Raw genomic sequence first — 16,277 nt, forward strand, 5'->3', positions numbered from 1 at the left:
TACCCACAAACACAAGCTCAGAGAGCTTTTGGAGCTTGGCTAAGAAAACAAGCGGCTGATCGGCGTGTTGAGTCATGACCTCTATTGAAATCTCACAAGAGGCACCTTTCCTAGCACGGGATGTCTGCTCCAGTGTGTGGAGAAAGTCTGACAGAGATTCTGCAATGATGCTGAAGGCCTGAATAATGCATGGGTAAGTAGATGCACAGCTGTACATAAAGTCAAAGCCAAACACATTCATAATACTAAGGGCCTGAACAGGTGCAGGTAAATACTGATGTAGCCGGGAAATATTTGACTTCTGGTTTCATCATGCTAAATAATGGAGCCAGAGGCTGCACACACAATTAATGCTGGTCCTGAGCCTGGTTAAATTAAAATAGATTGAAAATTTGTGTGAAAAACCAACCTTAAAGATACACTATGCAACTATTCTGGTGAAGGGTCCAACATTTGATTTTTAATTGCTTTGCACTTTTTGTTCTATGTGTGACATTGACATATCTCCATGGAGGCGAACAAGTGGTCTGTGGAGATGCAACCACACCAGGAATTCATGTTTTTCAAAGTGTTTTTGAGCATTAAAACACACATCTAGTGTCAAACTGGTTGAGGCAAAGCAAAACAGTTCTCCAAGTTCTCCACTAAAAAGTTACTGTGCACTACTTTCATCTTAGAAGAATAGGATATAATTGCACAAGTACCATGGAAATTCAAGGCTCAGTCCAAGGCGCATATATATATATATATATATATATATATATATATATATATATATATATATATATATATATATTTCAGTGACGTTCCTTTGTGTGCTTGTTCACTCACTTCAGAATTTGGGGTGAGACAATAGGACATATTCCATAGTAACACAAGAAACTGCAGCCTTGATTAGACAGAGACAGTCTGAAACAACAATGCGTGTGTCCAGCCCACAATCTATTTGAAGTTGTACTAGCCACTTTATTTCCTTCAGTTTGCATGCTTTTACTGTGATGGAATATTTCTAAGACAATGACAGCCAATAGATAACAGATGTTTGGACTGCCTCAAAACAAATCATATTTTTCAGACTTGTTCTGACAGAAAATTATAGAAGTCTGGAGATTAACAGGCCTTGCGGCTTTAATATCATCATCTCATTACTATTGACCAGAAGGCACAGGAAGCTACACAGACTGTTAAAACTAGGACAACACTACAAGTTTTTACTAGCTGTACATTCCATGAGTGATAATAAAACTTTGTCCATAGACTAGCTCACGCACCACTGAAAGAGAGAAAATCAATCAATCTTACAAACGTTCCTTTTGGAGAGAAGAGACACAACCTTATCACTTCTAATAATACAAAAAGAGACTGATGTAAAGGAAATGGAAACTTGGCAATTTCATCGCACTATTATCCAGAGTTACTGAAGTGCAGCTGCAGCAAGTTTTTACTAGCTCCACTATGAAGGCCGATTTTGAATATCTGCCACTCTGCTCAGAAAGACACTCCAGGCGCAGAAAAACCCAGCCCCATTTTGCTTTTACAACTGACGTAAAGAGAAGCATGTTCTGATGACATCAAGACAAGATCCAACTATGTGTTTATGGTAGAGTTCAGCTGCAGGGTCAAACCACATATTAAGTAACATTAAAGCTACTGTGACATTTTTGTTTGTTATTGTTTAGAATGTATTTCTTAACACCCTATACTTGTATGTTATTACAAGTATAGACTGATAAGGCCAATATTTAGACTTTTTAGTATATTGGTGATTGGTCTTAAATATCCTGCACAGGTTGATATTTAGTTTTGGCCGACTTGCTGTCTAAAAAATACACAGTAAGCTTTATTTAATACTTTGAAGAGATAATTGCACAAAATATGAAGGCTGTGGGTGAGTTTGTAGTAAATTAAAATTACATCATTTATGGAAGAAAATCTAAATTGGCCCTACATATGAGCCCAAAAATATTGGCAGAGCTCATTGGCCATCTGTTGCTCTGGATGCTAAGCAATTGACATCGGCTATGAAAAAAAACAAACAAAAAAAACATACAGATCTGTGTCTACATGTTACATTTAAAAGTATGACTAGTCAGGACTCAAACCGTATCAGTATTTTATTATTGATAGCATTGTTAACCCCTTTAGTTCTCATGGTAGGCTACTGTTTCAAAACGCAGTTGCTGTTGTTGTGTCTTTGGGCTAAACAATTCAATCATTCACCCAACTGGCCTATGTATGACTGTGATGTGTAGTGGGCAGGGACTAGTGGCGCAGATTGGCAGCTTCTTTTGCATCAGTCAACTCAGAACATTTGTATCAAGAAAATAAGCTTACCAGCACCAAGTATCCAGCGAATGAATGACTTGAGTGTAGCACTTTGAGCGGCTTGCCAAAGCTTGTAAACCACAATGTAAATGTCAGCTGTTGTCATATTATTATTAAGATATTCAAATGGGCCGTATCGTTAATTCTGGCTAACCACATAGTAAAGAACTAATCTTTAAATTCCAGTTTTTGTAGCGATGCAGTAGCAGCATTTAAAAGTGCAGTTGTGCCCAGCTTGCAGTTAAACTTTCCATATTCTCACTGCAGCAGGTTAAGTGAGCACCTCTTAATGTAGTTAAATTCAGGGACACCGATTTGTATCGCTTACAGGGCTCCATTCCCCAGAGGCTGAGGCAAAGGAACCGCTATCTGTCACTGCGGGAGAATCAGTATCCCAAGAGACCCTGAAGACTTCCCTACTATTAAAAAGCCTCAGACCTTCAGTGTTGTATAAAGCAGATAAGGCACATTACATGCATGCAACAGATTATAAATCTGCCTGTTTCCAACTGTGAGGAGCCTTTGGGACTTGTAGAGGGGAAGGGGTTGTAGAGACAGGATGCAAAATCCCCCAAAACAGGGGCTTGCTGGGTAATGAACAAAACAGATGTTACCGTGGCTTCTTTGTGCTAACTAACATTGCTTTGAATAGTCAGCGGTTGTTTATGTATTTGCATGAGTTGGAATGCATGGTTGTGAAGCGAAAACTTGAAGCCACGTTCTCACAATAGTTGGAGGAATGCCATATAGTATACAGCAACTGAACATCTACTTATTCCATTGTAATGTCTGGCTTCAACACTATGACTATTACAAACTTGGGTTCCAGATAATAGAGTGAAACAGTTACTTCTTAAGGTAGTATGCTCATTGTGTTATAGTTAAACAAGAAACTGAAAAAACTAAGAAAAAGTAAAAACTGTCAACAAAACGTACGAACCTTCAGTGACAGATAGATCCACGCGTTTAGGTCCACATGTAGCTAGAATATCCAGGCGCGTTTAGGTCGGGGTTAGGCCAGTACAGTGCAAATCCAGTTTGGTCCTTTTTTGTATATCTTTCTTTCTGGGTGAAGGGAAAGAAGAAGAAAAAAAGTTTGCCGTAAGATTGTTCAACTTTTCCTCCCCTCCCCTTTTTGCTCAAATGCCTCAGCCCACTCTTTCTCTCTCTGTCTCACAGTTTTCCGTCTGTCTCGGGGGTGTCCTATTACTCCTTCAGACTATCCCCCCTCTTCTCCAGAGCCCCTGCTGAACTCCTCATAGGGATATCCCTTGGTGAAACAGTAATGACATCATCATGCTTCCTTCAGGCCTTATCTTAAGTTTTTCCTGGTGCTGTCTTTGCCCTCTGCCTCCTCTTTGTACCACCCAAATCCATACCCCCACCAGCTCACCTCTTACTGTGTGATTCATGACTTTCTGGAGGCATAAGGAAAGACTTGGTTCTAGAGTATTATGACAGATGAGGGGAAAGTAGTGTTGCTGTCAGGTCATGTTGTTAAGGTTGACTTAGGAGCGCCTCACACCTTTCACGACTGTGTTACCATATTACTATTATAGGTGCTGATGACTTTTTAGGTGCAAAGTCTGGAGCTTTATTTCTCCATGGAGATGTCATTGTTTTGCCAGGAATCTGCCCCAGAATGGCTCAGGATGGCAATTTCCATGGAGACGAGTATGTGAAAGCAGGCCAAGTATTTTTAGGCAATAAAAATATCTGTAATTGAATAAAAGATGGACACATTTATACACTGGGACATTCCAAACAAAACTAACATTTTCATGATACAAGGAAGTGAACTCTCCACCAGGAAATATACCTAATGTATCTTTGGACTGAAGAACCTGTGGTATTTTTGTATTATGATGACTACGACCTACTTCTAGACCAACTACTATTAAGTACTACTAACTACTACTACCTACTACTAATAACTACTATTAAGTACTACTAAGTATGATTAACTAGAACTATTATTTTCTGAAGAATGTACCTTTATCTTGCCCTGTATGGAGAAAAGGAAAACAGCCGACTTAATTATTGTGTTAATTAGGTATTTTCCACCACACACATTCACACCAGATAATGAATGAACTAACTAGAAATACTTTGAGTCCATGACATCAGTATTGTTTTTTAGACCTGGAATATGGCTTAGATTTGGCCATACAGAAGCACTCATTCTAATAGCCACATAAATCCTACTGTTATTGTCTGTAAATAAATTGTTCAGGTTCTAAATAACTATTTATTTGGGGGTAGATTTATGAGACCTCCTTCGCTGCTGTGGCCTAAAATGCTCTGTACACCATTTCCCTGCTGTCACTGGTCTATAATACTTTGCAGGATTTTCACCTCTTTTCCCCTCTTCTTCAAACCAGCAAATGTGCATGTTCCAGCGCTCCCTTTGTAGCTGTTAGCACATGTTTGACCTGGATGTAACCTTTTACTTTACAGACTGGAAGAAATTAGGTTGTGTGATGGTAGCCTGTGCGGCATGTGGAGACAGCCTGTCTGGATGTACATGTTCTGGTTGAAGCCTGCACAACGGAGGCTGCCACACACGACCTACATTATACGTTTATTCACAACATATAAAAGCTTTCAGCAAATCACATGTCCACACTAAATCCTTAGCTTTACAATGTACAATCAGCATGCCTGCTGAGAACTCAAATGCATTTTCAACACTTGAACATTTTATACAACTTTTTTGTACACAGCTTTAAATTGCACTATTAACGCCAATCATTTACAGACTTTTCTGGTTGGGGGTCCGGCACTGTTTGTCTTCATAGAGAATGCTATGGAGCTATTTCTTTGCATTGTTACTAAAAATTACCCTAAAACATTAATTCTTATTATCAGTGAGCTTGCTTTTCCACTGGTCTTGCATGTAACTTTGTATGCTACTTGTCTCCAAAGAGGCTGATAATTTAACATTATATGGAACATTCCAACTTTTCAGTGTTATTATGCTTTGTTTCCGTATTTTGTGTTTATATTTGTATGCTTTTTTTTAATAGTACAGCAATTGGCAGCATATTGACTATGCTTGTGCATAACAATGTGTGTGAAAGACTGCTGGTATGTAGTGCACTTATACCCAGACTAAAGCTCCTTTCCCTTGTGTTGAGTTTGTAGGTAGTTCATCACGTCCTGTTGTGGTGGTAGTAACATAAACAGGCGTTAAACCACTTAGAAGAAGCTATTTGCTCACGTTCTAGTGCAACACTTACCTCTGTGTTCCTCATAATCGACTTGTAGTTATTATGCCTGATCCACTTTGTCATCATCAATGCAGGGGCCATCGATTATGAAGCTGAGATAAATCTTTCTGCCAAAGCTTTCTGCATTATAGCACTGGCTTCAAACATGTCAATATGGCGGAGTGGCACATTTAATAATTACTAGACCTTTTCCTTCAAAGGCGTGTTTGTGGCTGGAATGAAATAGAAAGTGAATATGGATTGACAAGAACGATGCAATTATTTTCCTACTTTCTGTATTATACATGAAAGGATGTCATTTCGGCGGCCTCCGGAGAGCTCCATATGGGTAACAGATTTGTCTTGTCTTCCTATTCTTCACAGCGTCTCTTTCTGAAGAAGGGAAATCAGGCCATGGAGCAGCATGCTACGCCAGCTCCACACAAGGCTGATGTTAATGCTCCGGTTCACATGCATATGAGCCATTCGTGTCCCCCCTCCCACCTGATGGGACTAAACTGTGATGACAACCCTGAGAGATGGAATAATGAATGCTTCATCGTGAAAACAAAACAAAAATGATAATGCAGAATATTAAATTTCAGTGAGGGATTGACAGACAAGATATCTGCACTATCCTCTGTCTTTGGGCCTTCAGGGATCACGGGTCGAGATGAAATTGGCCCCTTCTCAAACGGTTATCTATGTGGTTGTCTTCCAGTGCTAACTGTGCCATGGAGCTTCAAAGCATAGCCTAAGAGGTTTGGTTTGGCTTTAAAGCAGCGATATTTAGAATGAAAATTACAGAGTATATTCAACCAGGAAGACTATTTTCTACCTTGTCTGTACGCTCTTGTATTTGTCTGTTGTCTCTTTACTCCTTAACAGATCCATGCTCAGGAGCAGAGGTGTTTTGAGTGAGGGGTCAAAGAAGTTTTGTATTTGTCAGGAAAGACAGTCCATCTCTGAACAGAAATGGAGGTCTAAGGCACAACTAGTCAAAAATTTACTCCACCTGCAGGCCCAAACCAAAACAAAGAAGAAAACAATAGGACTAGCAAGAGTATGCAAGGAGTTACATGTCTCATTGGTGGAATGACCGATTATGCAAATATCACCCAGGAATCAGTTCACACCTTTGGGTTGTTCAGTTGACTTAATAACTAGAGTGTGTTAATTTCAGTGTAGTTAGCTCCTCTCATCAGACAGACATAAAGCACTTACCAGAACCCTGTCAGAACTAAAGAAGCCTTTTGGCTGCATGGTGAAACATATTCATTATCAAATAAGATTTGTCCTGCTGACAGAATTCAAATGTCAAATGTCTCTAGTCTTTCTATCTGCTGTGCTCTGTTAGTCTGTTATATTTACCGTATGTTGCTTGTGAGGATGTTGCAGTAGAGTTAAATATATATATATAAAAAAAACTGCTATTTTTAAAATTAATTTTCAAAACCCAGTAGTTGTTTTTGTTGCTGTGCATAAACCAAAGCCCTGTATACTGTCCTTTGTGGGTGGGCTCAGCTGATTTCCAAATCTCAGCAGGGAGCCATCTTTGTTAAGCAGGATCAATGAGCATGTCAAGTGGCATCATATGGTGGTGGAGAATATTCATGATTTATGATGTGAGAGGCCATGCTCTAACCAGCTTTATTCTGTCATCACTCGTTCATTTCACCTTCTGTTGAACTGTGCTTCTAGTGTTTCACTCCAAAGCTCCTGCTGATTTATATTATAATAATATATTACAAAGAGCAGTAATGGAATATACAGCAATGCTTTGTTAAAGGTGTACTGTGTAACTGTTTTGTCCACCCTTTTTTTTCTTCCTGGGATTGTTATTGTTTTGTGTGTAATGTTCTACAATCCTCTATCTATCTGTATGTCCGTCTGTCCGTCTGTCCAGAATTCACTTCAATACAGGTTTTTTGTTACTTGCCATGAAAAATATGCTTTCTGGCTCGGTGTCATCCCAAGCTTATCTCCATGGAGACTGATTATTTTAATGCCACATTGTGCAACATTACAGGCAAAACGATAACATCTCCTTGGAGACAAGCAGAAGACATTGACAATCCACAAGAAAAGTCACACAGTGCAGCTTTAATGGTCTTTTTATTCTACCACAGACAGTGCAGACCTCCATCCACTCTGTCTTGGTGTGGTTAAGAAATAATTGCATGAGTAGGTATAATCCTTGAGTAATTAAATACTAAGCTGTTAATGTGGAATTTTCCTATTACCATCTCTTCTAATTTGGTGCCTTTGTCATGCTTAAATCCTTGCCAGAAATAATAACTTTTTTCGAAACTTTTGCCATAGGACGTATGAAAGAAGTGCACTTGTTGCCTTGAAGAATCCACCAGGCTGGCTCTCCATCACATACACCCTGCAGCCAGGATGAGACGTCAAAGCTCCATATGTGAGTGCAAATTCTTCTCTCCCAGAGCTCTCCTCCCACTACTCAAACCCCTCCATCTTCATTCTGCTCAGTCCATCTTTCACCCATCCCTCCTCATTCATCTTGTTCTAAGCACACACCTCCAACATCTTAGCCGCTACTGCCGCTCTCATCTGTGGCACTACTTTTTCAGTTCTTTTCAGCCCAATCTGGCTGTAGCCTCCACACTATTCCAGCGTCTACCCTCAGTAACTGTGTGAAGCGCAGGGAGAGGATGGATCCTGGCAGTGTCTTTATTGCCTCAGTTATTTCCATTGCATGCCCCTGTGGCTCCCTAAAAGGATGAGGAATGAGGAAGCAAAGGGCCAAATGAGATGGGTGGGTGGGCGTTGGTCAGGTTTTTAGAAATAGCCCGAAGAAGAGAATACAAGGCTGCCCTCGCGGTCTGGGTCACTGAACCTTGCATTTGGAGTGCACTGCAGTCACGTACACATGCATAAATTCTCACACACACAAAGTTGGAAGGTACAGTCCATGCTCTTGTGGGTTTTTCTGCAGAAAGAACAGTGGATTCTATTTCAAGCTCGAGTGCCGATATAAATCAGTCAATCAGTATGGAGAGAGATAGCCACAAATGCTTATAAATGGACAGTCACAGAGAGCCACTGTAGCACACACCAGTGAATTAGTGTGAGGCTCTTGTTTTGATAATCATTAAAAGGCTTCAGTACACCCCCAGCAAATTGGCTTAACACAGAACATCAGCTCTTGTCGGCCTGATAATGTAACCAAAGCCTGGGCTTAGCATAAATAAAACAGTGCGTGTATGTGGGGTTTCTCAGTTTGCTGGTCTGCATTATTGCTGCAATAAGCCATGGAATAAAGTCAGAGCGCCGCCATTGGGCCGAGGAAGTCCCACCGCTGCTGCAAAAGTGGCAAACTCCAACTTAACTTACAACATCACCACACAGGAGCATGCCGTAATGCTTTGCTAAAGTCTAATTTGCCTGTCACGACATCAGGGAAAAGCACAAAATAGTGCACAATAAAGTGAGGGAATGGGCTCTATAAAGTAAACGGTTAGAGATAGAGGCCAAAAGAGGCTAGCGGAGGAGAGCTGCCACATCCTGGGTCTGATGAGGACTTTGTAGCCAAGTGACACATGTTCAAAGTGCACAACAAAGTTTCCCCTCTCATTTTTTTTTAATTTTTTTCCATTGGAGCTAAAACCTCAGTAAGGAAGTGGGGGAGGGTCTGTGGAATATGCTGACACAGGCTAATGAGAACAAGGCTGAGCAGACAGTCAGATACAGAGGAGGCGAGCTAGAGACTGCAGGGCAGAGGCAGTACTGTAGTTGTAGTTTTCCATGGAGTCTGGAAAGAATTGATGTTTTATAGTCACATGACCAGCCACGTAATCCTCTACTCAGAACAGTGGTCCAGATTTGCTTAAACATGAATCACAGATCCAACGTGGCACACATTAATAAATTATCCTATTCAGCGTATTGTACTTTTTTTTTTTATTTCTGCTTAGAATGTTTGAATAAGGATTGCTTACTTAAAGGTCCTATATTACACACAGTTGATTCTTATGAGATTTAAGCCATGTCATCAAAAACATGCATAGAACTGTTTAAGTTATCCTTTATTATTAGTCTGACTACATCACCAAACCTCAAAATGCTCTGTTTCACCTTGTGATGTCATGAAACTGTAGTTTCCAGGTACCTTCTAGCTTTAGTTCAGTAGAGATGGTCAATTCCAGCGCTAAAATGATTCTAGTAAATGCGTCTGGAGTTTAAAAACACATTGGTGCACTTCCTGTACATGACATCATGAGGTTTGAGAGAAGAACTCTGTGTGAATGGAAGAAAACACAACTGCAGGTATGTTTTTTTGATGAGGAAACAACATTATAACATAGATCAGAAAATAGCATAATATACTGTAGGGCAGTGTTTTTCAACCTTTTTTGAGCCACGGCACATTTTTTTACATTGGAAAAATCTTGCGGCACACGACTAACCAAAATGTTACAAAATGACACTATACAGTATATTTAATTACAATATAATTTCTACATTAATTTCTACTTACTCAGTGTGAGACCTGCGCCTGTTTAGATGAACACAAAGCTGATATCCTGGCAGGAATAGAAGAAAGACACACACGAAGCTCTTCATCAACAGCTCTCAGTCTCTCTCTGTTTTTAGTTTTTATAGCAGTTAAGCTTGAAAAGCTCTTCTTCTGGGTCAGAATCTTGTCCAGGGCCCATTTCGGAGTTTGCATTCTTCCATTTTAAAAACTTTTCCATGACTGTCACCACGCACATGCGTTACTAATTCTTTTAAAGCAGGGGTGCTCACACTTTTTCAGCATACGAGCTACTTACAAAATGACCAAGTCATAAAGATCTACCTAATACAAAACCAAGCAAACTGCACTGAAACACTCTGTGCCCCTTTTTTGGACCCTCACCCACAGTTTGAGAACCCCTTCTTTAAGAGAACTTCCTCTGGCACTTTACACAAAACTGTGAAAAAAGTGAAGGAAGATTTTTTAAACCTGTTTTTTAAAGTTCCAAACTGGAGTTGCATTCTTTTCTGGTTTTGCAGTGATATTTACCAGCCTCTGCACGTTTACCAAACCAAACGCACATCGTGACAAACACAGATGCATTTGTGCACTTTTGTTAGGCGAACTTCAGCCAAATGTGGCAGTAGGTCTGTTCTGTAGATCTGCTCTATGCTGTAGACCTGCTTTGTGCCAACACTGGAACACAAATTTAGACTCGTTTTTGCTCCACGTTTCGTCTTGCTCTTCTAATCAGCGCGCACTGTGGGAGGGGCTTGGGTTCGCTGTACGCAGGAAGGTGAGAGCGTGAAAAGGCGAGGGGCGGCGTGCTGACGTGAGGCAGATGGACAGGTAGGATGTTTAGGAAGTTTAATCTGCCCTGTGATGCACGCTGGTACACGAGGGCACACGCTGTTGCAGACAAGCCGTGCGTAGGGAGCGTGTGTGTTTGTGATGTGCCGTAGAGTCTCCGCGGGTTTCAAATGAGCGCACAGGCTGCACTGAGACGCCCCACACGCTCTGGCACACCTGTACAAGTTTATTGCCAACAGCAGCGGCCGTAATGAAATATGATCGCACTTGTTGAGTGTCAGACCTTGAGTGAGAGACAAGACCGAGTCCAAACGCGAGTCCGAGACGAGACACGGCGATCTACCCACACGACCTTGGCGATCGACTGGTAGATCGCGATCGACGTATTGAGCACCTCTGTTTTAAAGGAACGAGGCAATTAGCTGCCTGTCGCCACCCGGACGAATATTAGATCACTCTGCCAGTCATATACACTACACTGTACTACAGCACGGACACTCGACAATGACATAATATTTGCAGGTAATAATTATGTGATATTGGATAATTTCTCACGGCACACTAGTGTGCCGCGGCACAGTGGTTGAGAATCACTGCTGTAGGGCATACAGTACATTTGAAGTTTATTACAACAACAGAATTAGAAACCCTTACCTACTAGTCTGATTGAACTGATTCAAACCTGATATCAATATGGACTACAGCCATAAAGGTTTGATGATGATGATGACTCTGGTACTCTTTGTAGATATAACCTACGTACTTAAATCAGTTCAAAACAATACAGCGCAGAATAAATAGCTTCAATGAATAAACAGGAAGTGATGCTTTTCGTATCAGAAGTGGCCAGAGGAGGATTAAGCTTGTCCAAGGTCGAATGTTGACACTCGCCTATTAATTGCCAGGGGCTGGTTGGACCTGCAATCTGCTTTCAATTCAAACAGCACTTTAAGAGATTACAAAGACACAGCTAGAATACCTATTACCTTTTTAGCAGCAAGACTGTTTCTCTCTGTCAACAAGTTCATAGAGTGTGTCTGCACAGCTCAAAAGCAAATATTGAAGAAACCCAAATAGCATACCGGGAATCCATTCACCGGGGGCTTTGGGGGAAAAAAAGAATAGATGAGGAACATGCAAAACACATACTACAGCTAACAGCAGTCTGAATCAATATGAACTAGTCTCCATGTGGGCACAGACTTGCCCGGCCACGCAAACAGACACCGCAAGTTTATCACCAAATCAATATCACCAATGAGTGCTGTATATCGCGGCTGTAAACTCATCCATATGCCTGTCTTTTTTATCTGCTCTATTATTAACTCAAGTGGGAATGAAATGTACAAGAACCTCCATAGCTTGTATTCAGAAAAAAAAATTTTGTGCATGCATTAGAAATATCTCCCATTTTACAAATCAATATTCATGCATTTTCACGAAACAGAATGTGTCCTGAAAGTAGTTGGATATAGGCACTGTCACAAGTGGCTGGCTTCCCAGACTGGAAAGCCGATCGGAGTGTAAATGCAAATCAGCCCTATGCCACAAGTTTTTATGTTAATCAAATCAAGTCGGGACACCGGGAGTTCAGGGGAAGGGTGGCAGCTCATGATGGTGGCTTTAATGAAACTGTCCCCTCATTAACATAGGCCCGAGACAGTAGTCCTTCGGAGCTTGTTATCCCACTAGATATCTTCCACGGCAATGGCTGTAATTGGTTTCAGCACTAAAAACATTTGCAGGAGTTTGAAGAAATGTTAGAACAGGTTGTTTTAGAGCTGTGCAATCAGTGGCACCGCAGGGGTCAGACTTATTGCCTTCAAAGCCTGTGCATTTAGCTGTAAGTGGGTGTATTTCTGTACCGCTCATAGGTAATACACTGTAACAAACAACAAACTATACTACTGCTACTGCTACTATTACTAGTACTAAATACTATTACTACATCCTATTTCTACTTATATTACTATTCCGAGTTGAGTCGTGTCATTTCAACTACTATTTTTTTTCTATGATCTTAGACCAGAGTAGCCTGATTCATCAGCCAGTTTCACTTTGTGGAAACTGTCTGACCTTGCAGCATTAGGATTTGTTCGCTCGACGATAGGCGGGTACTTTTTTATTTAACCAATCACTGCTATTTGGTCGTGATGTATGTAATGCGCCTCTAATGGGGCTAACTGGTATATTAAATATATATATTTATATTTATATTTATATATTTTTTCCCCAGATTCCGTAGGAAGAAGGGCAATAACGTCTTTCTTCTTGATAAAATTCACCAAACATTCTCTTTGTTCCGGCTTTAAATCCTCGATCTCAGGAATTGCTGCCAACATAGAATGTATGGCTCTTCGCTGATTGGCTGGTGCCCAAACTCACACTTCTGGGGTTCTTGCAAACCATCTAGTATATTCTGATTCCTGACCTAGTCGCTGGAGAGAAACAAAATTGAGCAGAAGCACTGGGTGGCACCAGCCTGGCTAAGACCAGAGTAACCCAGGGAGTAAAAAAAACAACAACTCTAGAATGCTACTACCACTGCTACTACAATTAACTCTTTGTATGTACTATTTTTACTTGCTGTTCTTAGTGGAGCTGGGCCATAACTCCTCATGGTTAACTAACGTATTACTATTCTCTGCTTTTATGAATACTAACATCGGGCTGCCCAGGAACAGCAGGTGAAATTTTGTGACTTGCAACCTGACCAATAAACAATAAACATGCTTTTCACCCAAAAGGTTACAGAAAAAAGTAAAGGTCAAATGTCTGTAAATTATAAAGACTGTAACAGTGGTGGCTCTATTTGATCCATAAAAACATGTTATTTTCTACCCTTTCTACCCTCCATTCCACATTCTGTAGCGATCATTGGCCTTTCCTTACAGAATAGATCTTATGATTACCAAATTATTACTTCTGTACCTGACTCTCCTGGGCTGAGAACTTACACAGTTTTTATTCCTCATAAAAGCAGAACTCCTGACAAGAAGGGAAAGAGCCTGAGGCAGCCTAAGTCGCAAAGCTGATCAAGTGAGCGGCGCTGCACCTCGAAGTGCTTTGTATTTAATTTATAGAAAAGGTGGAGAAAAGAAGTGTAGATACAATAGGCTCCCTTGGCTTTTTGTTCTGGGATACCTTTGACACCATGTTGAGATTTCTGAGAACAATACAGTCTGCTGTGTTCTTTATTTAGTTCACAGCTTATGAAGTATGCATCTGTTATAAGTTAAAACTTTGATTGATGGGTACTTATAGAATGTAGAAAAAGTAGTAAAAATAACATTCCCTGCCTAGTGCGTATAACTTTTGTGTTTTTTCCAAATACCAGTGGACAGAATTGTTCCAAAGCATTTGGGTTAATGAATGGGTTGAATTAGAAGCAACAAACAAAACAGATGGTTAAACACTCCGAAGCCCAGAGCTGTCTTTTGTTAGCAGTCTGTCCGTATTATAGATAAAGACATAGACATGGGTATCAGTCAACAGAGTTATCTTGCAACAACCTCAGTACACATGATTTGGGTTTGGATTGCTGACTTAAAGCCTGGTCCAAACAACAGCTGAGATGGGACAGAAGGATGAGATGGTTCTGCTGATGGAGGAGTGTGTTGTGTGGAGTGTGTTGTGTTGGCGTGGCCTGGGGGAAATGCATGTTTTGGGCTGCTTGGAGATGATGGGTGGAGAAGGTTTAGATGATCCATCTACTGCAGAAATTAGATGAGGAGGGTAGTTTTGCTGCTAAGGTGGTGAAAAGGCAAGATGAAGCTCTGCCTGAGTTTCAATGAGCAGGATTGACAGAAGAATAAACCAATCGAGAAATGCATGGCCCTTTCCATGTCTAACCCAAAATAACGTATATTGTGAAGATTTCATACCATGTATATATAAATGGACATAACTAACCCACTAGCCACTGTGTTCCATATAGGAAGTGTTCATGCGGGCACTTCCGGCTCCATCAACTTCATGTAGAAAAAGTATCACCTCTTTGTAACAGCTGCAGTGAGCCTCGTCATTGTGGTCTTAAAATATTTCGTATTGACCCGCTCTACATCATTTTGGCGTTTTTATTTTACTATTTTGGCTGTAAATACTTTCATATCCCTAGTGTGGACCTGGCTCTAAATTTGCTCCTATAACTGCTGGCATCGTGAGCTTCATTTGACTGGAGCCAAATGCTATGTGACGTCACACCCCCTTAGTCCACCTTTGTCTACAGTCTATGGAACAAATACACAAATGACTGAGAAACAGAGAGATTGGACAAAGTAAGCTAGTGTCCTCTGCTAATACTGGCAATACAGATAAAATGAATGGTGATGCAACAAGAAATGAATGGCGATGTGTTATTCTTTTGTGTTCTAACTTGTCCAGAAGGTATTTGTGGAAGAGAGGGATACCAAAATATCCTCTTCTTTGTATAGGTAAAGATTAAGGGAGTTGATCAAGTAGCTAAACACTCTTTGTAACGATGCCTGATCACATTGTCTCTGTCTAATAAATATGTTAAGACAGTATGACATTTTTTGTAGCTTTCTTTGCTCTTTCCATAATTGTTAAATGTGCTTATACAAGAGGAGACAGTGTAGCTGTGCTGTTTCAGTCTGTAAAAAAAAATAAAAAATACCAATTCACCAGAGAGACAGAGCCATTTAAATGTAGACAGTGATTATTGGGTAGCAGTTGTGAATTTCAAATAAGAAAGAGTTAGCTGAGTGAAATTAGATTTCCTGAAGATGAAAAGAATTATTCTTCATTTAGACTTTGTATGTGCCAACTCCTCTGCAGCATAGTAGTGGGGAAATGGTAGAGAATCACCAGCAACAGTCAATCGGCCAATATTGTTCAATGGTTCTGGAACATGCTTTTGAGTTTCAGAGTACCACTGAACAAATGAACATGCAACACAACTACTGCAATTGTATAATTTTCTAATTTAAAGGGCCCATATTATGCCATTTTCTAGCTGATCTATGTTATGTTATAAATGTATGTAATCACAAACCTACCATGAGTTGTGTTTTGGTTCATTCACTCGTTTAACACACAAACACACATATTTAATTAATACAGGAAGTGCTCCACTGTGTTTTTAAACTCCACATGCCTTTATTAGAATTATTTGGATTATTTCAGACATGGAATTGCCAATCTCTACATAACAAACTCTACTAAACCAAAGATAATAGGAGCTGGGGCATCATAAGATGGAACAGAGCATTTTGAGCTTTGGAGATGTAGACTTAAGGTTGTGTGAATGAAACAAAACTCCAGGTACGTTTGTTGAAGTAACAGCATTATAACATGACTTGACGCTCACTAGAGTCTGTTTTGTGTAATATAAGACCTTTAAAACCGTCACCCTCTGGAGAATGAACTTGTTCTATGCAGCATCCATGATTCTACTAATTACCAAGCACCTCAACATAACCTCACTCCTCTTC

At 40.3% G+C, this 16,277-nt stretch overlaps 1 protein-coding gene across 1 annotated transcript in view; it reads right to left on the reverse strand.

The window, feature by feature from the left end:
• The window catches only part of col16a1 (collagen, type XVI, alpha 1), a 54,788-nt gene extending 51,401 nt beyond the window's left edge, over positions 1-3,387 (reverse strand). Inside the window, exon 1 of the mRNA XM_055157616.1 lies at positions 3,266-3,387. The gene's annotated coding sequence lies outside the window, so the exon portion shown is untranslated. The remainder of the gene's footprint in view (positions 1-3,265) is intronic.
• Between the last annotated feature and the right edge of the window lie 12,890 nt (positions 3,388-16,277).

This window comes from Boleophthalmus pectinirostris, unplaced genomic scaffold, assembly GCF_026225935.1.
Source record: "Boleophthalmus pectinirostris isolate CB_2022bp ecotype Guang Dong unplaced genomic scaffold, ASM2622593v1 HiC_scaffold_21, whole genome shotgun sequence".
Taxonomy (NCBI): domain Eukaryota; kingdom Metazoa; phylum Chordata; class Actinopteri; order Gobiiformes; family Gobiidae; genus Boleophthalmus; species Boleophthalmus pectinirostris.